The 21358-nt window shown below is 43.1% G+C and overlaps 1 protein-coding gene and 1 long non-coding RNA gene across 7 annotated transcripts in view; one reads left to right on the top strand and one right to left on the bottom strand.

The window, feature by feature from the left end:
• FHIT (fragile histidine triad diadenosine triphosphatase) overlaps nt 1-21358 on the bottom strand; it is a 1028662-nt gene that overhangs the window by 359027 nt on the left and 648277 nt on the right. The window lies entirely within an intron of this gene.
• LOC310696018 lies at nt 14707-16822 on the top strand. Its single transcript, XR_014520388.1, has 2 exons — nt 14707-14951; nt 16620-16822. It is a non-coding gene; the product is annotated as an uncharacterized lncRNA (long non-coding RNA).

The raw sequence follows: 21358 nt of genomic DNA, 5'->3' as shown, positions 1-21358 counted from the left end.
TTAAAACACATCAACATCTACCTGTTTCGATAGGCTTAATTTTTTTTAAGCAGGCACCAAAAAGAGTATAGTCAAGGCACCTCCCTCATGGCAACGGGCATTTGAATAATAATTTTAATATTTATACCCCACTCATCTGGCTGGGATGTCCCAGGATATGGGGTGCACTGAGGAAGGAGAGAGGAAAGCCCATTACAGAAGCGAAAATCTGTGAGCTGGATTGACATGTTAGCTGGATACCATCCTTTGTGTATCAATTGCAGTTGTAATATATGCCAGTCTCACTATCCAAACACAATTCAATCTCATAAAATCGTTTGGTAGGTGAGTACTCACATAATGAGTCCACAATTTCTACTGATTTCTATGGGGAAATTTCTAACGTGTTCCTGGCCAGGGAATTTTGACCTACAGCTGATCAGGAAACCTGTTGAAACCTTGCATATGGCAAACAAGGAAAGAAAGGAAGAAGCTCTCTTATTTGTCCCATCTCCTCCCTCCCACCATGGTTTCTGGAAAAACAGCTGTGGCAGACCAGTAAAACTCAAAAAAAGGAAGGCTTGTTTAAGGCTACTTATATGTTCACAGTACTACATACAAGTCCAGTTGTTTGGATAGCTGAATCTGTGTTGCGCATAGTGACTTTTGAGTACTAATTCCTCATGTTTGGATAAGTGAATTTTTGTAGAACGAGTGTTTGGATAATGGGACATCTGTGTATCTTCTTGACTGGCAGCAGCTCTCCAGGATCTTCAGTGAAGATCTTTTCCACCACCTGATCCTTTTTTGAAATTGGAGATGCCATGAATTGTCCCTGGGACCTGCAGTATATAACATATATGCTTTGTCTACTGAACTATGCCTTTCCCCAACCCCTCCATCACAATTTGACTTTATGCAAAATTTGACAGTAACTCTGCCTGGAATTGAATTGTTGTTGTTCTTAAAGATGGAATACTGTTCACTGTTTTACCTGGTTACACTAGACCTTCTTTGCAGCTGGCACCAATCCTACTAAAGCCAAGTATAATCCAGTCTTTAATCAAGAGAGATCATAATTCAAGCCTTCTGGATGCAAGTTAATCTGAAACAATGTGTTGTGTCAATACAATGTTTTTTGTTTCCATCCTCAAGGCGCCCTTGCGAATTAAGTGACACGAGTTCTGAACTGCATCTGTTTACCAATGTCAAAAAGTTCCTACATTCGCAAGCTATCATGCAAGGCTCTCCTACTCTATAAGATGAGCCCTTCTTAATGATGCATCTTGTCACACTGGAATCGGCGTATCATAAACTCCCTGTTTACTGCCACCTTGCAAAGAAACAATGGATTAAACGACAGATGCTGCAAAGCTAAAAATCTGACGATGGCACCATAACTTCTAATCAAAGCCTGTCCTTTGAGAACAAAAGCCAGTGCAGAACTCTGTAATTAGAACCTGGGTGAGAGGCCTACCCCTGTATTAATTCATTATTATCATTATCAGTAGCCTCCGGGGATTGTGTATCCATGTAACATACAATAACACTTGCTGAATTTGATCTGATCTCCAAATTAATTGGCCTCCCGCCTGCAGGGAGCACACAATTGTATACCGAGATTGGTCCTCGATGCCGCTGAATAACCCCGCTACTCTGTAGTTGTAATCGACCTGCTCATATATATTTTAACCATCTCTATCTGTGCAGATAAGTCAATAACGCTGGCTGCAGGGCAGCGCTGATTGTGCAGCTGTCAAGAGTTCACGCTGCGCATGATCGCTTGCAGGACTGGAGGCCTGATGAAGGCTGCTTCATAAACCACGCTTTTCATGCACCGAGGCGACTTCCACGTGCAAAGTAGCTCAGAGCCCAGATCGCATGCGGATAATTGAGCATGAAGTTTTGGGTACAAATGTGCCGGATGCTGCATGTAGATGAAGGAAAGCCCAGCCAACGAGGTAACCGGGTTTTCAGGAAGGTTAGAGATGCAGAAGAGCTGCCGAGTGCAGACCTGATTTTTAGAATTTATTTCATTCATTTATTAAGTTTTATATCCAGCTGTTTTGCCAAATGCAGCCTAGGACAAGAGACAGGACAATAAAAAAATCTCTTGAAAGAATTCCATTACAGGTGCAGGCTGGGGGAGATCTCTGCTGAAAAAGCTTGAAGAGGAAAGTTTTCAGTAGGCACCAAAAGACAATTGTCTAATATTCAAGGAGAAGGATGGGTAAAGCAACACTAAAGGTTTGATTCATGCATCTTATGGAATGGCCCTCCTGATAAGATGGTATCTGCAAGAGGCCCTCACCCGCAGAGCACAGTGAGAGACTTGATATATATAATAATAATATAATAATTTATTATTTATACCCCGCCCCAGCCACTCTGGGTTTCCCCAGCCACTCTGGGCGGCTTCCAACTGAATATTAAAAACAATACAGAATTAGACATTAAAAACTTCCCTAAAGAGGGCTGCCTTCAGTTGTCTTTTAAAAGTAAAATAGTTGTTTATTGCCTTGACATCTGCTGGGAGGGCGTTCCACAGGGCAGGCGCCACTACCGAGAAGGCCCTGGGCTGTATAGGGCTTTACACAGTAACACTAGGGTCTTGAACTTCGCCCAGCAGCTAACTGGCAGCCAATGCCATTGTTTCAACAGTGGTGTAGCATTTTGGTGCTTGCCCTAGATAGCTGTCAAGCCTTCGCCGTTTACACCAGTTGTAGCTTCTGGATCAACCTCAAGGGCAACCCCACATAGACTGCATGGCAGTAATCTAGCCTGGAGAATACCAGCACATGGATAATAGTGGGATGAAGAGAAACAGCACTCATAAAACCTCTCAGCCATCTCCAAGGTAAGAGAAGTACAGCAAAACACCTATGCCCTACACATGAAAATTTCACCAACATTTTATCTCCTCTCTGATAATCTTCAAATGCCCTTTATTTTCCTGTTAATTGATGGAGGGCAGCCTGGAAACATGCAGAAGTTGTTTTTCAATTAAGGGAGCTCTCTGTATTCCCACTTTATATTTTAACACAAAAGCAGTGCCTCTAAAAGGAAGGCATGGTGTGTTTTGCGCCCTCGGTGCTCCTTCCATCTTCCTGAGGATTGTTCCACACTTACTTGTCCCACAAGTGCAGCTGCCTTGAGAGATATTTCTGCACAAATGCTGTACGATGGGACTTGGTTTTGCTAAAAGGATCCAACCAGGTGCTGCACACAATTATAACCTTTTTTTATGGCCTTCTTGTGAGCTTCTCTAAGACTTGTTGCTCATTGAAACAGAATGCCAGGATGGGTGGGCCTCTTTCTGATCAAGCAAGGCAATTTCAATTTTCATTAATGAAGAGCTTTATAAACCTTTCTCCCAGTGACCAAGGACAATCTGAGTTGCCTATGCCTAGAAATTGTTCACAGCCTGTATCTGTCCTCATCAGACGGTGAGCTTTAGGTCTGCCCCTTTTACCAAAAAATGAAGTGGTATGTGAGAGAGGAAAAGTCCACTTGAAGGAAGGGCCATGTTATGTACTGAGTTGAATAGGATCCAGATTGCAGCAGTCTGATTGGTCCCAGAACAATAGGATCCAGACGAGTATTTTTCAGGCCATTTCAAGGCTAGCTATTCCATTGTTTGTTTTCAAGGCTGCCCAAGTACTGTGGTCTCAATTCCTCCACCCTGATTGCCTTCAGACCACTGTGCAACCAATCAGCTATAGATGGATAAGATTGTACCTCCCATTCCCCCAGTGCCCTACGGACCACTTAAAAATTTCTGGTAGTCTTGGAGGACCACTTAATGATTTTCCTGCCTGTTATAGCTATTGTAATGCACTGTGCCAGTTGCTGCGTGCCTTTTTTAACTGCATTTTTATTGCAATAAAATACAGCATAAGAAATAAAAGAAGCAATAAAAATACAGCTAAGAAATCAATATGAATACTCAATGTGATAGATAGAGAAGTCTCCCATCTTCAGCTACAAATCTGAGGACTTCCTGAAAGAAGCTTGTGGACCACAGCTTCGGAGCCCCCTGGACTAAGAGATCAAACAAAGAGAACCAGAAAAAGAAGGAAGAAAACACTACATTCTGACTTCCAGGTAGCGGAGATGTGGAACCAATCCTCCTAGTCTGAAATAGCCAACAACCACAATCATAAGCCATTGAGGAAGTGTCAGCTATTTGTCTTGAGCTACAGGACCATTTTAATAACCAGATCCCCTTATTACGCCTGCCTGAATCCTTTCCATGGGAGAAATAAAAATTTCATTTTCTCTTAATAAAAGAGTGACTTGTTTGACTCTAGAGATTCTGGTCTGTCCTGTGTATATAAACTTCTGAGCAGAAAACGGCCTGAAGAGGAAGCCCAGGGCACAAGATCCATAGACCTCAACCCTGTTTTAGAGGGAGAGCAATGTACCAACAGGGGAAGGGCCCTGGCGATGTGTTAGGTTTATTCATCCCCATCAAAATTTCACATTACGGGTTTTATGGGACTCTAGCTGAATGGCAAACTTTTCTACTTGACAACCAAATTACACTACTCCACAGATGATAAAACTCAAGGAAACATATTCAACCTATCAGGGATAATTGGCATTTTTTTCCCCGTCTGAAAATAAACCCACATAACACGCCCCCTCCCCAATGAGCACATTCTGCATAAAAGTTCTTTTTTTAAATAAAAAAAGCACTTATAAGTCACTTTGGAGGGGCTAAATAACTACACTTCTGGGCTCTCTTTCATTTTAGCTGCAGGGCACCCTAGGAGATAGTAAAAAATATATTACACTTCAAAAACACCCAGGGAAGGAGCCCTAACGTTTAAAATGTGAGCACATTTACTTCACGGTGTTTGAGAGGAGGGGAAAGGGGGGGGGAGGGGAGTCAGAAGCAATCTGTGGCACAGTGAATAAGAGGCCGATTCCCCCGGAGCGGTGAGCATTTCCATTCGCCGCCTTGCCTTTAAAAGCCAGCTTTGAGTAACCCGTGCCCACAAAATTGCAGAGGAATTATCCTGAATTACAGACCTCAGACTGTTAAAAAGTGCAGTTGGTGATCAGCAGTGACCCTTGCGACGACAAGGGCCAATACAGATGAAGAAAGTCTGACGGCTGTTCAGTTTTGAAGCTTCAGAATAGAAATTGAGGGCGGGGCAGAGGGGGGGAGATAAGAGAAGAGAAGAGAAGCCGATTTAGGATATGCCTTTTGAATGACTAGACTTCGTATGAAAATGCTTTATTCCTCGCTGGATGAATCGCATGCGGCAATGCAATTTTGTTTTAAGTCGTTACCTCAGAGTTTTTAATTTTGGTCTCCATAGCTAAGAATTGACACACAATCCATCATGCTGAGTTTCTCTTACCCTTCCGGGTCGTACTTCTCGGCAGCTTCGCCAAGCAGTGCCGCTCAGGATAAGTCCCCCACCTTTGTCCCCTCACACCACCCGCCCACTCTGCCCCTCCATGTTTCTGTAATGAGGCTATAAATGAATTATGCCTGATGCTTTCTCTAATCGACAGTAATAACACCCAGCACAGCAAAGAGACGCAACTTCAGAAGCGAATTGGGTCTAATGGAATTAAGCGAAATGACACAAATAGTGTTTTTTTCTTCGTTGTTTTTTTTAAGGCTTCTGACAAATGCAACTATTCATTACTTTGAAGAACAGAGAGATTTTTCTGTAGGGCAAAAAAACAAAGTACCTCCAACAAATGAGATTTAAAAAACAATATTTCTCATTTCCCACAGAGCAGATTTATTTTCCAGCATCTCCCTACTCCCCCAGCCACTTCATGATACCGTTAATTAAGGGAGGGGAAGGAAGAAGAGTTTACATAACGGAGTCACCACTTCTAAGGACTTCGGAGAGATCAAAAGGACGAAAAGAGCAAAATCTTCCCTTAGGAAGGCTTCTGACCCACATTCAGGTCAGAGTAGGAGCGTTCGGCAGCTGCGTGTAATGTGTTTTGCCAAAGAACATTCCAATCTTCGCCCCCTCAAATGCAATGTATAAAGGGTTCTTTCGAAAGCAGAGAAGTTTTAAGGCGGGCCAACCAGAAAAGTGACAGAGAAGAAACGGCTGTTGAAAGTGCACCCCTTAAATGGGTGCCCATCTGCTACCAGGCCCAGTTCATGGTTCTTCTATTAATTGGCAAGAACCCCCCCCCAAAAAAAAAACAACCTTGGTCCGGGATACCTCAAGGACCATCTAATACATTGTATCTCTGCCCAATCTCAGACATACTCAGGGGAGTCACTGCTAATGGTCCTCCATGATTCAGATAAAGGTCTTGTGTCCACCAGGAGTCATGCATTCAGTATTATGGGTCCGATTCAGTGGGATTTCCTCTCATTTGAAAACAGACTAGCCCCTCCCTGTTGAACTTCCAGCACTTCATAGAATCATAGAACTGCAGAGTTGTAAGGCACCATCTAGATCAACCCCTGCAATGCAGGAATCTTTTTGCTCAATGAGAGGCTTGGACCCACAACCCTAAGATCAAGAGCAGGTTTCCTCAACCTCGGCCCTCCAGAGACTACATTTCCCACCACCCCTGACCACTGGTCCTGCTAGCTAGGGATCATGGGAGTTGTAGGCCAAAAACACCTGGATGGCTGAGGTTGAGGAAGCCTGATCCAGAGTCTCATGCTCTACCAATGGAGCTATCTATTGGCTTGGAACAGGGCCTCTAATTAACACTGGAAGAGATAATGGCTGGATGTGTACAAATCCAATAGTAGCAGTATGGCAGACTTTCATGGCCAAAGGAATAGCTTCTAGACAGAAGGAGGAGGAAGGGGAAAAAACTGTGAGGATCACTAATGCCAGATATCAGAGAAACATCCTAGCTATGTTCATTCATTCATGGTTACCAGGGAAACCACAAAGATCTCCAAGTCCTTATACGTCATGGTGTAAGGTTAAAGGCTATAATTAGGATGCTATAAAGTGGAACGCCACCCCAAGACCAGCTAGCACATTTGGGCTTGGTATGATATATAGACTAATGGCACAGACTCCTCCAAACCAATTCACAATCACAAACAGAGAATCCAGAGATAGCCATACAAATACCATGAAACTGGAAACATTCTGGCAGGGCTTGCAGTAGAACGAAAAGGTGGCATTTCCCGAGCTCCATGCAGATGAATCACTTGGGCCAAGCATTTCCCCACCCCTTACTCATGGATCTAATAAATTAGAAGTAACTTGATCTCCCCTCCAGTTCACAGCTCCCTTAAGATGAGAGTCAATTAAGCCCTAATTGTTTCTGGTTTCACTGAGCCATTTTTAAAGCCCTGCTTTAATATGGTTGCTCTTAATAGACTTCACATCTTCACATTGCATTTTTTTCTGTTAGTGGTTTGGATATTCCATTACTTCATTGTATGCATAAGAGGCACCCATTGAATGTGGGAGATTTAGGTTCACGTTTCCATTCAGCAACAAACTTTACTGGGTAACTAGGGCAAGTCATTATTTATCCACCTAAATGTCCCAAAAAAACCAAGTCCTCTTCAGATTTTTTTTTTTTGGGGGGGGGGAACACTATGTATAGTCAATAATGCTTGGGGTGGGGTGGAGGAGAAATATATATATATATATATATATATATGCTTTCGTAGATATACTATAAACTATATAAACTATAAACTATATATATAGTTTATGCTACAGATCGGGAAATGTATCAAGTCCAGGATGAGGCCAGTTTGATTAACAAGCAAAGCCAGGAAAGTTATTAGAGGCAAGAAGACCTATTTCTGAAAATGGAAGTCTTTGTCAAAAGGGGAATGGGCGGGAGGAAAAATGGAACAAAGCTTCATGTCATCCGTAGTGTTTTGGTTATTCTAAACTTATTTCACCTTTTGGGAAGAGACTTGGGCACATCTTGTTCCTTCAACTGACCAGTCAACCTTCCTGCCTACTTAGCACAGTTTATTTTGCTGACTCACAACTTGCTAGGCCATAATCCCTCTGCCTACCGCTGCTGCCAACCTTTTATGAAATCACCAAACCCATCAGGAGGCAAGACAGCACATTGCAACAGGCCTGGTTCTCATTATTTCCATCAAGGAACCCAAAATGCGGCTATAGGTCCCGGCGATCTCTGAAGTCCAGACATCCTGGTCCAAGCTGCAGATTTTGATTTCACAAGAACTGCTCTGGCAAGTTTTCCAGACCTCAGAATGTTCTCATGTGACCACAATAGCCCTTTTGTACTCTATTACCCGCCACACGAAAAAGTCTAAAAGTACTGTGAGATCCAGCCCTTAGAAAACAGACTTAACAGTAGGAGTGGTGGAGAATTCTGCTCTAAGTGGACAAAGGAGCTGCAGTTTATGTGCACATTTGTGGTCAGGAACAGAAATCTGATAAGAGCTTTTTTTTTTTTTTTTTAGTCCACAAACAATACGCAACTGAAGACCTCATCTTCCTGGTGTTTCCTTTGCATTGAAATGAATCATGAGGCATTACATAAATAATTATCTCAGTAGCTACATAATTAATTAGGTTAAATTTGATCACAATGGACAGAAAGATGAACAATGTAATTTTTGGTGGAAGCTGAACTGCAATGGAATGGAAACAGTGCCGATTGCAATGAGTACAAGGGAGAATAGAAATTGCTGTCTTCTTACGTCACTAAACAACAAGAAAGCAGCACTGATCTGACTTGATACACTGTATTTTGACAATTATGCCTTTTGCTAGTCAAAAAAGGAATACACATACACTGGGAAGTAGTGCTCTTCTGCCTTGGGTCTCCAGACCTATCATCCCTAGCTAGCTTAGCCAGGGATGATGGGAGTTGTAGTCCAGCAATATCTGGGAACCCAAGGTTGAAGAATACTGCTAGGAAGAAAAGAGAGAGATGGCAGCCATTACATAGCAAGCACACAGCAAAGTCAGACTCAACCTTTTTAAGCTAGTGGCTTTTTGGATCACCAACTAAGTAAAAGGTGGGGAAATGGCCTGTTCTGGAGGGGGGGGGGTTATATGGATATGCTATAGGAAATGATGCTACATGCATGTTCAGGTGATATATGAATTTTAAATGGGAAACTTGATTTAAATCAATCCACTTTGAAACATCAGGCCTTAGAATGATTTTTGAATTTTTGAAATAGGCAGTGTTGGTACTATAAGTTACTAAACAAAGGAAGAATGTAAATAATGAAAATAAAGAGTTTTCCTTAAGTGACATTGCCAGCAAGATCCATTTCCACTGACATCAGTAAGGGTTTTCATGAAAGAAGTAGTGATGGAGAAGGAACACGATTCAGTTTTCATTTAAAGTCAAACCCACCTGACTTGCACTTTTCAAAACAATCAGTGGGCCAAAACACAGCAATCCTCCAAAATTCGTCCTTCTCTGAATCTTGCAATGCAGTTCTCCAGCGAAATAGTGGGCATGAAAATGCATGTGTTACTGAAAATAAACTACAAAAAAGGCATTCTAGTAGAAAGCATGCTTTGCAGAAATGAGTATATTAGAAACAATTGCATACAAACATGTGTCTGTTCAGAGAAATTAACATTAAAATGCTGATGAATTTTCACAAGAATAAATCACCCACTGATGTAGAATTTAAGAGAACTGAATATGGGGAAACTGAGAAAACCGAAATTGACAGATTCTCCTATGCCTGGAAAGAAGTCTCACCCTTTTGAGGAACAGAGAGACTCCCAAACTATTCCATTCTAAGCAAAAAGCCTTTATCACAAACCCTTCCTCTCAGCAAAGCTCCCTGCTGATGCTAAAAAACAAAGGAACACACTCACCTTCCCGGTGAAAATTAAACATGAGTCCCAGAAACTGCCAACATGAGACAGAGTTATTTTGTTCTGTTGTATTATTGAAAAACAAACAAACATTTATACAAGATGGAAATTTAGCAAGAAACATAATCCCAAGACTTCCCAAAGAGCCATTATTGTACCTGTGGGCAGGAATGAAGCACCTTTTGTGAAGATGAAAAGAAGAGAAAAACAACTTCCTGGAGGAGAAGAAAGTGATTGCATCTTCAGTCACAATTGGTTATTGTAAAAATCTTTATTAACCTAAGTGCATATAAAAATTGTGAATTCTTAATACAAAGCAGTATTTGACTTTTAAATTTCATTTTAAGCTTACCCCATTCACTAGGAATGTGATTACAGAGTAAATTAAAAAGTAATCACATGTGAATTACATTTCCTCATGAATGTAATGACTTCAGGAGACTGATTAATGTTAAGCAGTGTCTGTCCTACCTCATGCATACCTTCCCAGGTGAGATGAGTAAGATAGCTGGCGTGCACTGATTTAATTTCCTTTTGCCGGTGAAGAGCTATATGGATACAATATTATGTGTGCATGTACACACACGAGGGAGGGGGAGATTTTGTCCATTGAAAGCACCAACAGCAAGATGGCAGCTGGGACCCCACATACAGAACTGCCTTCCTAATGAGGCTCGCCTTTGTGGTCTCTCTGTTTTGTGTTGTGTTGTTTTAATCTGTATTTATATTCTTGGGGATGTTGCTTTCGTTGCATGCATTTCATTTTGATATTACGGGTTTAAAAAATGTTGGCATCGTTTTATTTACTGTAAGTGGCCCAGATAACTTTTGTGTTGTGGCACGGAAAACAAAGCCCACTCACAAATAAACAAACTATTAGCAGTTCTGGGCATATGGCTATGAGCCAGACTCTGGGGGAAGTTGTGCATATTATTTACTGGACAAATCCTTCAGCTTTAGAGAGGCCTAGCCTTTAGGTTACCCAAAGCATGTGAGCGTTCAGGAAAAATCAGATGCGTTGATATGGAGGAGGAAACCTTATTTAAGACCTCTAAACACACTTGCTTCAGAGTCAGCTCTGTTGAACTCAACAGGGCTTACCTCTGATGACGAATGCTTAGGATTGTGCTACAGGCATCAGGTAAGAGTCCCACCTGAAACCAAACTATAGTGCTACCTGGAGATTATTTGGTGTGCAAAACTATAGACTGAAACCTTATCTGTTTGATATTTTGATGCTTAACCTGGCTGAACCTAAGAGGCTGAAGTATGGTGAAATTTACAAAAGACTTGAACAGGAGCATAGGAAGATGTCTTACACTACGTTGGTTTATTGAACTCAGTATTGTCGACATCAACTGGCAATGGCTCTTCAGGGCAGGGGTCTCTCCAAGATATGCTATATGAGATTGAAACTGGGACCTTCTGCATGCAAAGGAGATGCACTACCACTGAGCTACAAAACACTGGGGCAATAAAAGACAGCTGCTAAAAGAATGTGGCAGCACTGGTCTTCATACTCTTCTTTCCCACATTTTTACTGCAATCAAATAGCCCCCTGAGTCACAAAGAAGTGATATCTCAGTTTCATTTGTTGAGACATTAGGAAGAAAAGGGGTGGAGGGGGGGAAATGGGTGGGGTCGGGTGGAGATGTTTCTATTTTGCTTAATGTATGTAGGGTTTGGTGTCAGCGTTACTCGTGCCGGTTCTCTGCTGTTCACTTGTGTTCCTTTGGTGGTGAGAGAGGTTGGGGTTGTCCTAGGGTGTGGTTGTTTGTTTGTGATTGGCTGTGGTGATCTTTGTTTTTGTGAGTGAGTCGGGTGGGTGGGTGTTTTGGATCAGGTTAGCCATATTGATTTATATGCCGTTGGTGGATTATTGTCATTGTCTTGTTGAGCTGTGTACGTGATAAAGGGGAGCCATACCGGGTTTTGTCCCCGTGTCAGTTTCAGTTTATTGGTTAATTGTTACATGGAAAAAAATACGAGAGACATTACACATACTTCTGTAAAACAAGAAAATCTTTAATAAAAATAAAAACAAAATCAAAGAAGTGATATCTCACACTAGAAATACCCACGTCCCTTTTTCTTGGTCACCCCACACTCTCAACCCTGTTGTCATACCATGTCCTCTTTCAGAAAGGTCACACCCATGAGCCACTTCCAACCCTCATGCTGAGCCCCTCCCTGTGGGGGCTGGTCTTTCTGCTGCCCTGAGGCCTAATTACCAACAGGGAAGTTTTAGACCTGGAGCTCTCCAGCTATTTTGGTATTCATTAATGGATAGCTGAATTGGATGACCTATGATGAGTTCCTTTCCAAGGATATTTTTATCCTGGTTGATAATAGGCACTTCTTCTTTTATTAGTATCATTTTCAGTACCATCGCATATACATTCCAGAGACAAGCTGCATACCAAAGGATGGGGAAGCATGTAGCCCCATGGCTCCATCCACTCAGGGAGCCAACCAGGAGCTATAGAAGAGACATAAGGGGGTCTGAGAGAACCCCTTCCCTCCGAAAAAGGCCAAAAGGAGCCCCCACCTCCTCTTCACAAGACATAAAAACAACACAATCGAATACTGTTATGTATTCAGTGGTCTGTGTTTGCCTGAGCTTGAGTCTGGACTAAAGATTCTGAGCCCCTGTGTTCTGATTCGATACATGATATCCAGTCATAGAACATTTCAGAATTTGAGCCTCTGCCATTGGCCCTTAAACTCTGAGTCATGATTTGCAGCTTGGAAGTTTAGACAGCCAATCACGTTGGGCGTGGGAGTGGTCAGAAATGTATATAAGCCGTTGCTTTGACCCTGTTGTACAGTTCTGTTAGTTCAATAAAGGTTCTTGCTGTTATCACTGTGTCTTGCCTCATGGGAACCCACCTACACGTCACATACATTACTCTTTGTAGAATAACCTAAGCAACTGACAGAGCCATCTTTCAAGAAGATTATAATTTAGATTTAGGACGCCTCCAGATTATCAGGTAGGTGTACAAAATTACAGCAGACTAAAGCACCCAGTTGCCCTCTGGCAACAAATCTACTTTAAAAAAAAAAAAGCCTAAAAAAACCATCAGGCTTTGTGGTGAGTAAAGTCACAGAAAAATGCACTGGATGTGGGGTGAATAAATGATTAAGGGAAAGACATATAACCCACCATGAAAGTAAATACATCCTTTTGTTCCCTGCAAACAAATCAGAATGAATGTCAAGTCTCCTGGAAGAGCCCTTAGAAAGTATCGAGGAGAGAGGAGAGGGGTCTGAGAGAAAGAAGGGGCAGACCTGCATAGGAGCAAATGTAGATATACAAATAGAAGCTTCTTAATTTTTCATCTCAGCCCCTTTGTGCCTTGGTGTGTCTTCTGAAGCTTCAGTGCATTTTAAGTGCACTGCTGCTGTCTGCCACTGAAGGTTGGGTTGGTCATCAGATAGTACCAGCCTGGCTCCAGGGACAAGGTTTCAACTCTTTCCACTCAGCCCATGAATGAGTACACAGAAGATGGCCATTTGACTCTATGCAGGGCGATGCATTTCATACAGCAGTTCCTGCCCTCCTCCACATGCCCAAGTTGATTACAGGCTCTTTTTAAAGCACTCAAGAACTCAAGAAAAGTACCTATAAAAGGCACTGAGGGGGGGGGGAATATGCTGTCCTGGCTAAGCTAGCATTCTCTCCACCTTAAATAATGCAGCCAGAAATTAATTGGCACTAATTCACTCGTTCACAGTTGTACCCGAGATGTTGCTCATAAACAGCAGCCACGGTTCCCTGATTGCAGATATGTAATTAATTCAAGAAAAGGCTGCTATAAAATAACAAACCAATACAGCCTCAGCAGGTGTCAGTGTGGCAAGGAGAACAGATCGCAGTAGGAATGCACTGCATTTCGACAATACCCTGGCGTTGCAAATACTGCTACCGAGCAGGGAGGTGGGGTGGAGAAGAGATTGAGGGAGGAGAGGATGAAATGCTCTGGGAGGTAATTACAAGGCCGCCTAGGCTGGTGTGGCTGCATTGATTTCAGAGAAATTGCACAAACCCAAATGGTCAGGTGAACTGACCATTCTTTCACCTATTAACACAGGCTGTTATTCAGCCAGTAATGGGGCAGGTTAATCTAACACTCTGATATAAATGGGAGGAATTGGTATTAAAAACCACAGGGGATTCATTTTTTGTTTTACTGGAAAGAAGAAACACCGGGTTTTCTGACTTTATGGGTGACTTCTTGTGAACTCTTTGTGATGAGTGCTAGAGAAACCATTCCAATGCTTGCATGCACCTTTGGACTAATCTCAGTGCCAGATTTACGTATAAGCTAAACAAGCTATATTTTAGGGCCCCACTCTCTTGGGGGCCCCCCAAAAAATTAAAGGAAAACAAACCTGAATGTACATTTCCAAAATATAATATAAAAAACAAATAAAATAAAACCTACATACAGCAACAGTGTTTTGTGTTGTGTAGGCTCCTATGAGGTAAGTTATGGGCCCCGCCTGCTCCCTAAAATATCACTGGTTTGCTCATTTCTATATATATAGGGTGCCCACAATCTGCATGGACTGGTTGCAGGGCAACATGTGCAAATGGCTTTTGATACCTTTTATGTCCATCAATTACCATATAGCATATATTCAATACAGAAAACAGCGACCATTTGTTGTTGACAAAGGACAGCTGGACATAAAGAGCCCCATTACCTTCAGTAGCTTAGGGCCTCATCAAACCTCAATCTGGCCCTGACTAATCCGCACTGGTCTGGCAGTTGTGGTACACACCCGGGAGCTCTGGTGCTCACACAGAGCTCCACACAAGCAGGAGCCTTTTATGAGCACTCCGTGAGGATGACCCTGCTGAGCAAACAAAACACTGAGGACAACACTTGTTCCCCTGCTTGAGCAGAGCTCTGCAGGTCACATGGCTGTTGTGTGATGTGCTGAAAAAATTAGTCAGGGGCAATGATGCTTCTGGCTTCCAGCTGATGGAAGCCACAGGACAGGAGAGTGATCTTGTGGTTGGGTTTCCCAAGAGAATCTGGGTAGCCACAGTGAGGACAGAATGCTGGACTAGATGGGCCTTTGGCCTCATCCAGCAGGCTCTTATAAGTTTGACTGACCAACTGGTGACTGAATCATCTTTCTCCAGGGGACACTTCTTAAGAAACACAGGTGAATATTCATTGTTAATTACCTTTCAAACCAAAATGAAAGGCATTGATCAACCCCCTAAGGCAGCCTTTCTCAACCTGTGGGTCCCCAGATGATGTTGAACTACAACTCCCATCACCCCTAGCTAGCAAGGCCAGAGCTCAGGGGTGATGGGAGTTGTAGTCCAACAACATCTGTAGACCCACAGGTTGAGAACCGCTGCCCTAAGAGATCTACTACAATCATATTGGAAATGCCAGGCCAAACTATACTTTGCCACTAATGAAGATGAAAGGAGGCACCAACTATTGCAGCACTACATCTGGTTTTCTTTGGCAGGGAATAAGGAGATTCGTTTTAATAAGGCGGTGCATTATTCTGTGTTGCTCAATGTATCTGTTAGATGAGATTTCTGGCATCCATCCTTACGGAACTGTGTAGCTCAGGCTGTGTGCAGAGGTGCATGGCTGCAACTGTCACTGCTATGTGCTCAACAGACAAGGCAGGTTTTATTCACACGTTCCAGTCCCATACTTGGAAGCCTATTGCCAATATTCGGCTTACAAGACTGCACCAGCATAACCACCGAGGGCCTTCTGGCGGTTTCCTCATTGCAAGAAGTGAGGTTACTGGGAACCAGACATAGGGCCTTCTCGGTAGTGGCGCCCACCCTGTGGAACACCCTCCCTTCAGATGTAAAGGAAATAAGCAACTATCCTATCTTTAAAAGACATCTGAAGGCAGCCCTGTTCAGGGAAGTTTTTAATATTTAATGCTGTACTGTTTTTAACACTTGATTGGGAGCTGCCCAGAGTGGCTGGGGAAACTTAGCCAGATGGGCGGGGTATAAATAAATTATGATAATGATGATGATGATGATTATCATCATTATTATTATTGGTTCTAAGGCATCCAAAACAGTCTTTCAACACTCTCCAGGTAGGTGCCCCAAAAACCCACTCCAGGAGTCTGATTCTTCTTCCATTTCCGAGCCAGCTCTGGCTTACAGCACATCTGGTGAACACACTTGTTGCTGGCACAGCAGCATTGCCTCATAAGGCTGTCCAGGTGTGCCTTCCTAGGTCGGTTGCCAATACAAGCACGGCACAGCAGGTTGCGATGCTGCGCTGGCTCGGCTGCCGGCCTGCCACATTGCAAAAAGACACATTCACCAATGGAGTAACTCACAGGGTGGGGCTGTTAAAGAACAACATCTACAAGAGAGAGCTTTCCCATGCTGATGGCGCTTTTAACTCGAGCAAATGCAAGATTGCACTCTCTCTGTTGCAATTCAGATCTGAGATAGATATGGCAGGCAATTCTTGTGCTCAGATGAATTTTATCTGCCATAAAAAATACAGCTACCCTTTCTAAATCACCACCATAAAACTCCAGAACGCAGGTTGGGGGAAAGAGACGTGCATCTGACAGACACTGTTAAAAATAAAAATACAAAATGCACGTTTAAGGAAACCGTCCTTGGCAGAAAAGACGAAAACCTTTCCAAGAGCTTTGCTGAATGGCTTTCCAATTTTTCTCCCTAGCAATTATGTGTTAAGTATTTCGAGACACATTATATTCAAGTGAGGGGGGGATTTGTGCATCAATGCTCCTACATTTATAACTTAAGAATATGTCAAATAGAGTATTAATGGAGTACACAGTTGTTGCTTTTTTATTTTCTTACAGCGTTTTTCAAGATGCAGCATACAAAAATATTGGGAGATAAGAACAGATTAATGACATTCATCCCCAGAAATAATTTTCCAAGCAGGGAGCTGCAAGTTCATCATCTCATGGAGGCCCACCGATCAGGAAGTGTTAATTGGAGCCTGCCAATCAAGTCAGTGGATGGCAAAGCCCCTAATAAAAGCCCAAAGCCCCACACCTGACTTCCCTTGGTTTTGCCATATTATGCAACCCTGAGCCTTTGAGTGGGACTATGCTAAGAACAATCACAGCAATGGACCATATGTGCAGCGAAGGGTCATATGATAGGGAGGCGAAGCAGGCACACTCTATAAAGCAGGGCTGGAGCCCTCCAGATGGTGCTGGGCTTCTATAATTGCCGCCCATTTGCCTGTGGGCTGGGGCTTATAGGAGTTGGAGTCTTACAATCCCTGGAGGGGCAGAGGTCCGTCCCCCCCTGCTATGAAGGGAGATTAGTAAATTCTATAAAAGTAGGAGAAGTGGAGTTGGAGAAGTGGAATATATGGCAATGCCTGATGTTGCTGAAGCTAAGTAGATGCAACCACTGCCTGGATGTAAGACCCCTGGGAAGATCCATAAAAGCATGAGAATGGAAGAATGGGTGGAAGGTGGACCCCTTCCATTCTTCCTTTGCCTCCTGCATTTCATCCAAATGGTGTGAATCCTTTCTGCTCTGGCAAAGGAGTAAAGGTGCCATCTGTCACTCAGCTAATGTGCCACCCTAACATCTAAATACTGTCACCTAGTAGCAAAGGTTAGTATTCATCAAGGAATGCAGTTTGAAGGCCAAGCCATCACAAAGCACCCACACTAGCAATTCCACCCCATTAAATGCATATCCATCCATCACATTTCATCCCGGTATTTCTCTCCTAAAAATAGAAGGCTGAAACTGTACCATGCAGATGCAGACCTTTTCGTTGGATCAAATACAAAGGGTAGATTTTCAGTGGGTGACCTTGTGCCAGTTATCATGTCAGCCTTCAAAATGGCAGCCTTTTCAGCAGAACATGCAAGTCTGTTCAGTCCTGGCTGGCAAGCCCATTTTAACAGGGGGCACCTTGGGAAATGTACATGAACATGAGAAAGATCATTAGAAAATGGGGCAAAAGTGCTGCCATCATAATCAGCAGAATTAATTCAATATACGGCATGTCTGAATGCACCCAAAGAGTCAGATAAATTGAGGGGCAGAGTATAGAAGATTTCAGTTCCATGATACAAAGAGGTGGAAGAAATGAGGATTCAACTGTTCGAGCCATTAGAAAAACAACACACCACGAACCCCATTACACTCTCCTAGCTCACTACATCTTCATGTAATCTACACTATATACCGTACTTTGGGTGGGGGTGGACAACGTCACAGCTCTTAGAAGTATTAACAGATACGTTCACCCTACAGTCTGAGAATACAAACGCTCCCATTAATCATTATTTCTTCTGTACAGGAGTGCAGAGTGAAAGCAAAATTGCACGTGGGGAGTCCTGATCACTGCCAAGAAATACTGTGTTAGCGAGAAAGCGACAATCACGAAAGTCGCAGCACTTAGCATAGCAGCCAGCTTGCTCTGGTCCTCCGCAGGGGTGCACAAGAAAGGCAAGTCAGTTGCTGCAGCACCTTGGAGAGCTCCTAGTGAGCTCTGACAAAGGTTGGAATTGACCAGAGGGATTCTGAATTTCTGCATCCAAGTTAACCTCTCCTAGGCTCCACACCAGAGACTCTTAAAGGCCTGAAGGCAGGCACTCCAATACACATAAATACCACATACCTGGTGTGCTCCCTGCACCACTGAACTGGCAAGCTACTTTGAGATACAAGTACTCTCAGGGGAAGACAGCTGTGAGGGACCTGGATTCTATTCTACAGGCTCTAGTGCTGTGGTACCTGGTTCAGTGGGTTCCTGCCTGCCAGACTAAGGTTCCATGGTACCCTGAAAAGCAGAATTAGGCTGAAAATCAGTGCTCTGGTCTGGCTCCTTTGTCAGTAATACTGTAGCTTCCAATTTAGTGTCCTAGTCACTGCCAGACTCCAGGGACATGACAATAATATTGTTTGTTGCAAAGAGTTATAGGGTTCCAAATTAGAATGCCCAAATCACTCCCCTCTAATAGGAAAGTCAGGTCTGAACTCTGGTGGCAGCTATGTAGCCAAAATGAAAACACTGAGAAATCTTATTGGTTCTGATTAATGTTTCCTCTAGGGGCCTCAGAGGCTGGAGGTGGACTTCAGAGCAGGCCTGTCCAAGAATCATAGGTTTGTACAACCATCTGCCATCAGCAATCCAAGGCAGTTATGTCAGGCTTTGGAGTGGTCAGTAACACAAAGAAGTTCCTCTATTCAGCAGCAGTCAGGGGAACACAGCAGGCTATTTCCAGGAAGCTGACAAATGCCTTTCTTTCCCCAGGCTCAACAAATCATTCTCAGGCATCAGAGGACCTCAGCAACATGGGGTGGTAGTGTGAGCGTGCCGTCATATACAGACACATCACACAGCAACCTAGAATACTTGCCCAACTCACTGGAATGTGCAGGGCCAGCACTGTTTTTAAAAATCCCATGAAATATCTCTGGCTTCTCACATTTCAAATTTATTCATAGATGACAATGGTCCATATTTATTTAAAGGAAATGGGAAGGAGGAAACTGCAGTGTGCAATCTCACACAAGAATCTGGCAGATGTGCTCTCACACCTAGCCAATGCCCCACCCCCCACCCCCATTCTCCTGAAATGAATATGTTAATTGACTTAAATGCACGAGAGTTTAAGACTGCCTGCTGGCTAATGCTCACGTTGAGCCAAAGAACTCGTATTATTGCAAGGGCAGGGTTAAGGAGGTAGAGAAACCGTCAAGCTGGGTTAAACCAAACAGTGGGGCAATCCTAACTCTTACCTACCTTAATCAGGCATGTTTAGAGCTATCGGAAACCTAACTCAGAATCCACTGCCACTGATTCCAATGTTGGATATCACCACATTTAGTACTTGAGAACGCCCTTCCCCCAATTTTGCCAGTCTTACACTTACCAAAAACATTCTGACTTTGCTACGAACATCCATCAATATTTTCACTGGGGGAGCTGCTCTAAAATTTGATTCACATTTTGCTTTAGATGACATTTCCATGCCAACTCTTTTTATAATCTAAAATGGAATAGATTGCCGAGTAGAACTGCAAGAAGGCATTCTATATTCTATGGGCATACAAACTAACTAGGTGTCTCTGGGCAGACTCAGAACTTTGCAAGACCAGAACCAGATGTGCTTGATTGGCCTTTTGGCAAGCCAGAGTTGTTAGAAGAAGAGGAGGAGGAGGAGTTTGGACTTGATATCCCGCCTTTTACTACCCTAAGGAGTCTCCAAGTGGCTAACAATCTCCTTTTCCTTCCTCCCCAACAACAAACACTCTGTGAGGTGAGTGGGACTGAGAGACTTCAGAGAAGTGTGACTAGCCCAAGGTCACCCAGCAGCTGCATGTGGAGGAGCAGGAAAGCGAACCCAGTTCACCAGATTACAAGTCCACCGCTCTTAACCACTACACCAGGCTGGTTAGGATGGGAAGACATCAGTAGGTTATTTATAGACTAGACCTGGCACCTTACAGTATATTGCCTGCTTCTGTTTATTTGGATGCAGGCAACATGCATACAATCAATGATAACTTAACCTGGAGCCAGAACTCATTGCGTTGAGGTTTGAACCTGTTTTCAGTCTGAGGGCAAGACCACAGACTATCTGAAATGGAATGCAAGCGGAAGTGCCTGCTTTGGCCAGGATGGAAGACTCAATACAGTGGTACCTCGCAAGACGAATGCCTCGCAAGACAAAAAACTCGCTAGACGAGTTTTTTCCGTTTTCGAGTTGCCTCGCAAGACGAATTTCCCTATGGGCTTGCTTCGCAAGACGAAAACATCTCGCGACTTTGTTTCCTTTTTCTTAAAACTGTTAAAACAAAGGGTGCTTAGCTTGAACAGCTACAGTTGTGACTTGACTTCAAGGAGCAACTGTTAGCACGTGGTTTTGCAGCCTTTTCTCAGACTTTGCTCACTTTTGAAGCTTTTCCAAAACTTTTCCAGAACTTCTCTTGCATCCATTTGGTAAGTTAAATTTTTAAAACTTTTTTGGGGGGTTTTGGATTTTGGGTTGGGGTGTTTGGGATTCAAGGACTTGGTGTTGTGGGGGGGTTTGCGATAATCTGGGAGCTTGTGGGCCTTTTTTGGGAATTTTTATGATTTTCTGTGACCATTGGGCCAGTTTGGTTTTTTTCAATTTTTTTTCCCCTGAGTTTGAATTTCTGAGTGCTGGCTGGCTGGGGGAACAGCTGGAGAGGTTTCTGCAGGAATCTGGGAGCTTGTGGGGCTGTTTTGGGAATTTTTATGATTTTCTGTGACCATTGGGCCACTCTGCTGTTTTTTTTAAAAAAATCTGGATTTGAATTTCTGTGTGGTGGGTGGCTGGGGGAACAGTTGAGGAGGGGGTTGTTCAGCAAGAAGCAAAGAGTGGAAGAGGAGCCTTCGTCGAGTGGTCCCCCAGAGTCTTAGAAAATGTACTGTACACTTTGTTGATTTTTAAATGTTTTTCTTTCATGTTTATAAAGTTAATTTATTTTCCCTTCAATTTTTGAACTGCTCTTTACAGTATGTGTGACTTTAAAGAGCAGTTAATAAACTCTTGTTGTACCAAATTTGGCTTTGTTTGGACTTTTTTTGACCATA

Source organism: Podarcis liolepis (assembly GCF_965112155.1).
Source record: "Podarcis liolepis genome assembly, chromosome: 2".
Taxonomy (NCBI): Eukaryota; Metazoa; Chordata; class Lepidosauria; order Squamata; family Lacertidae; genus Podarcis; species Podarcis liolepis.
This window is presented reverse-complemented; position numbering and strand designations above follow the sequence as displayed.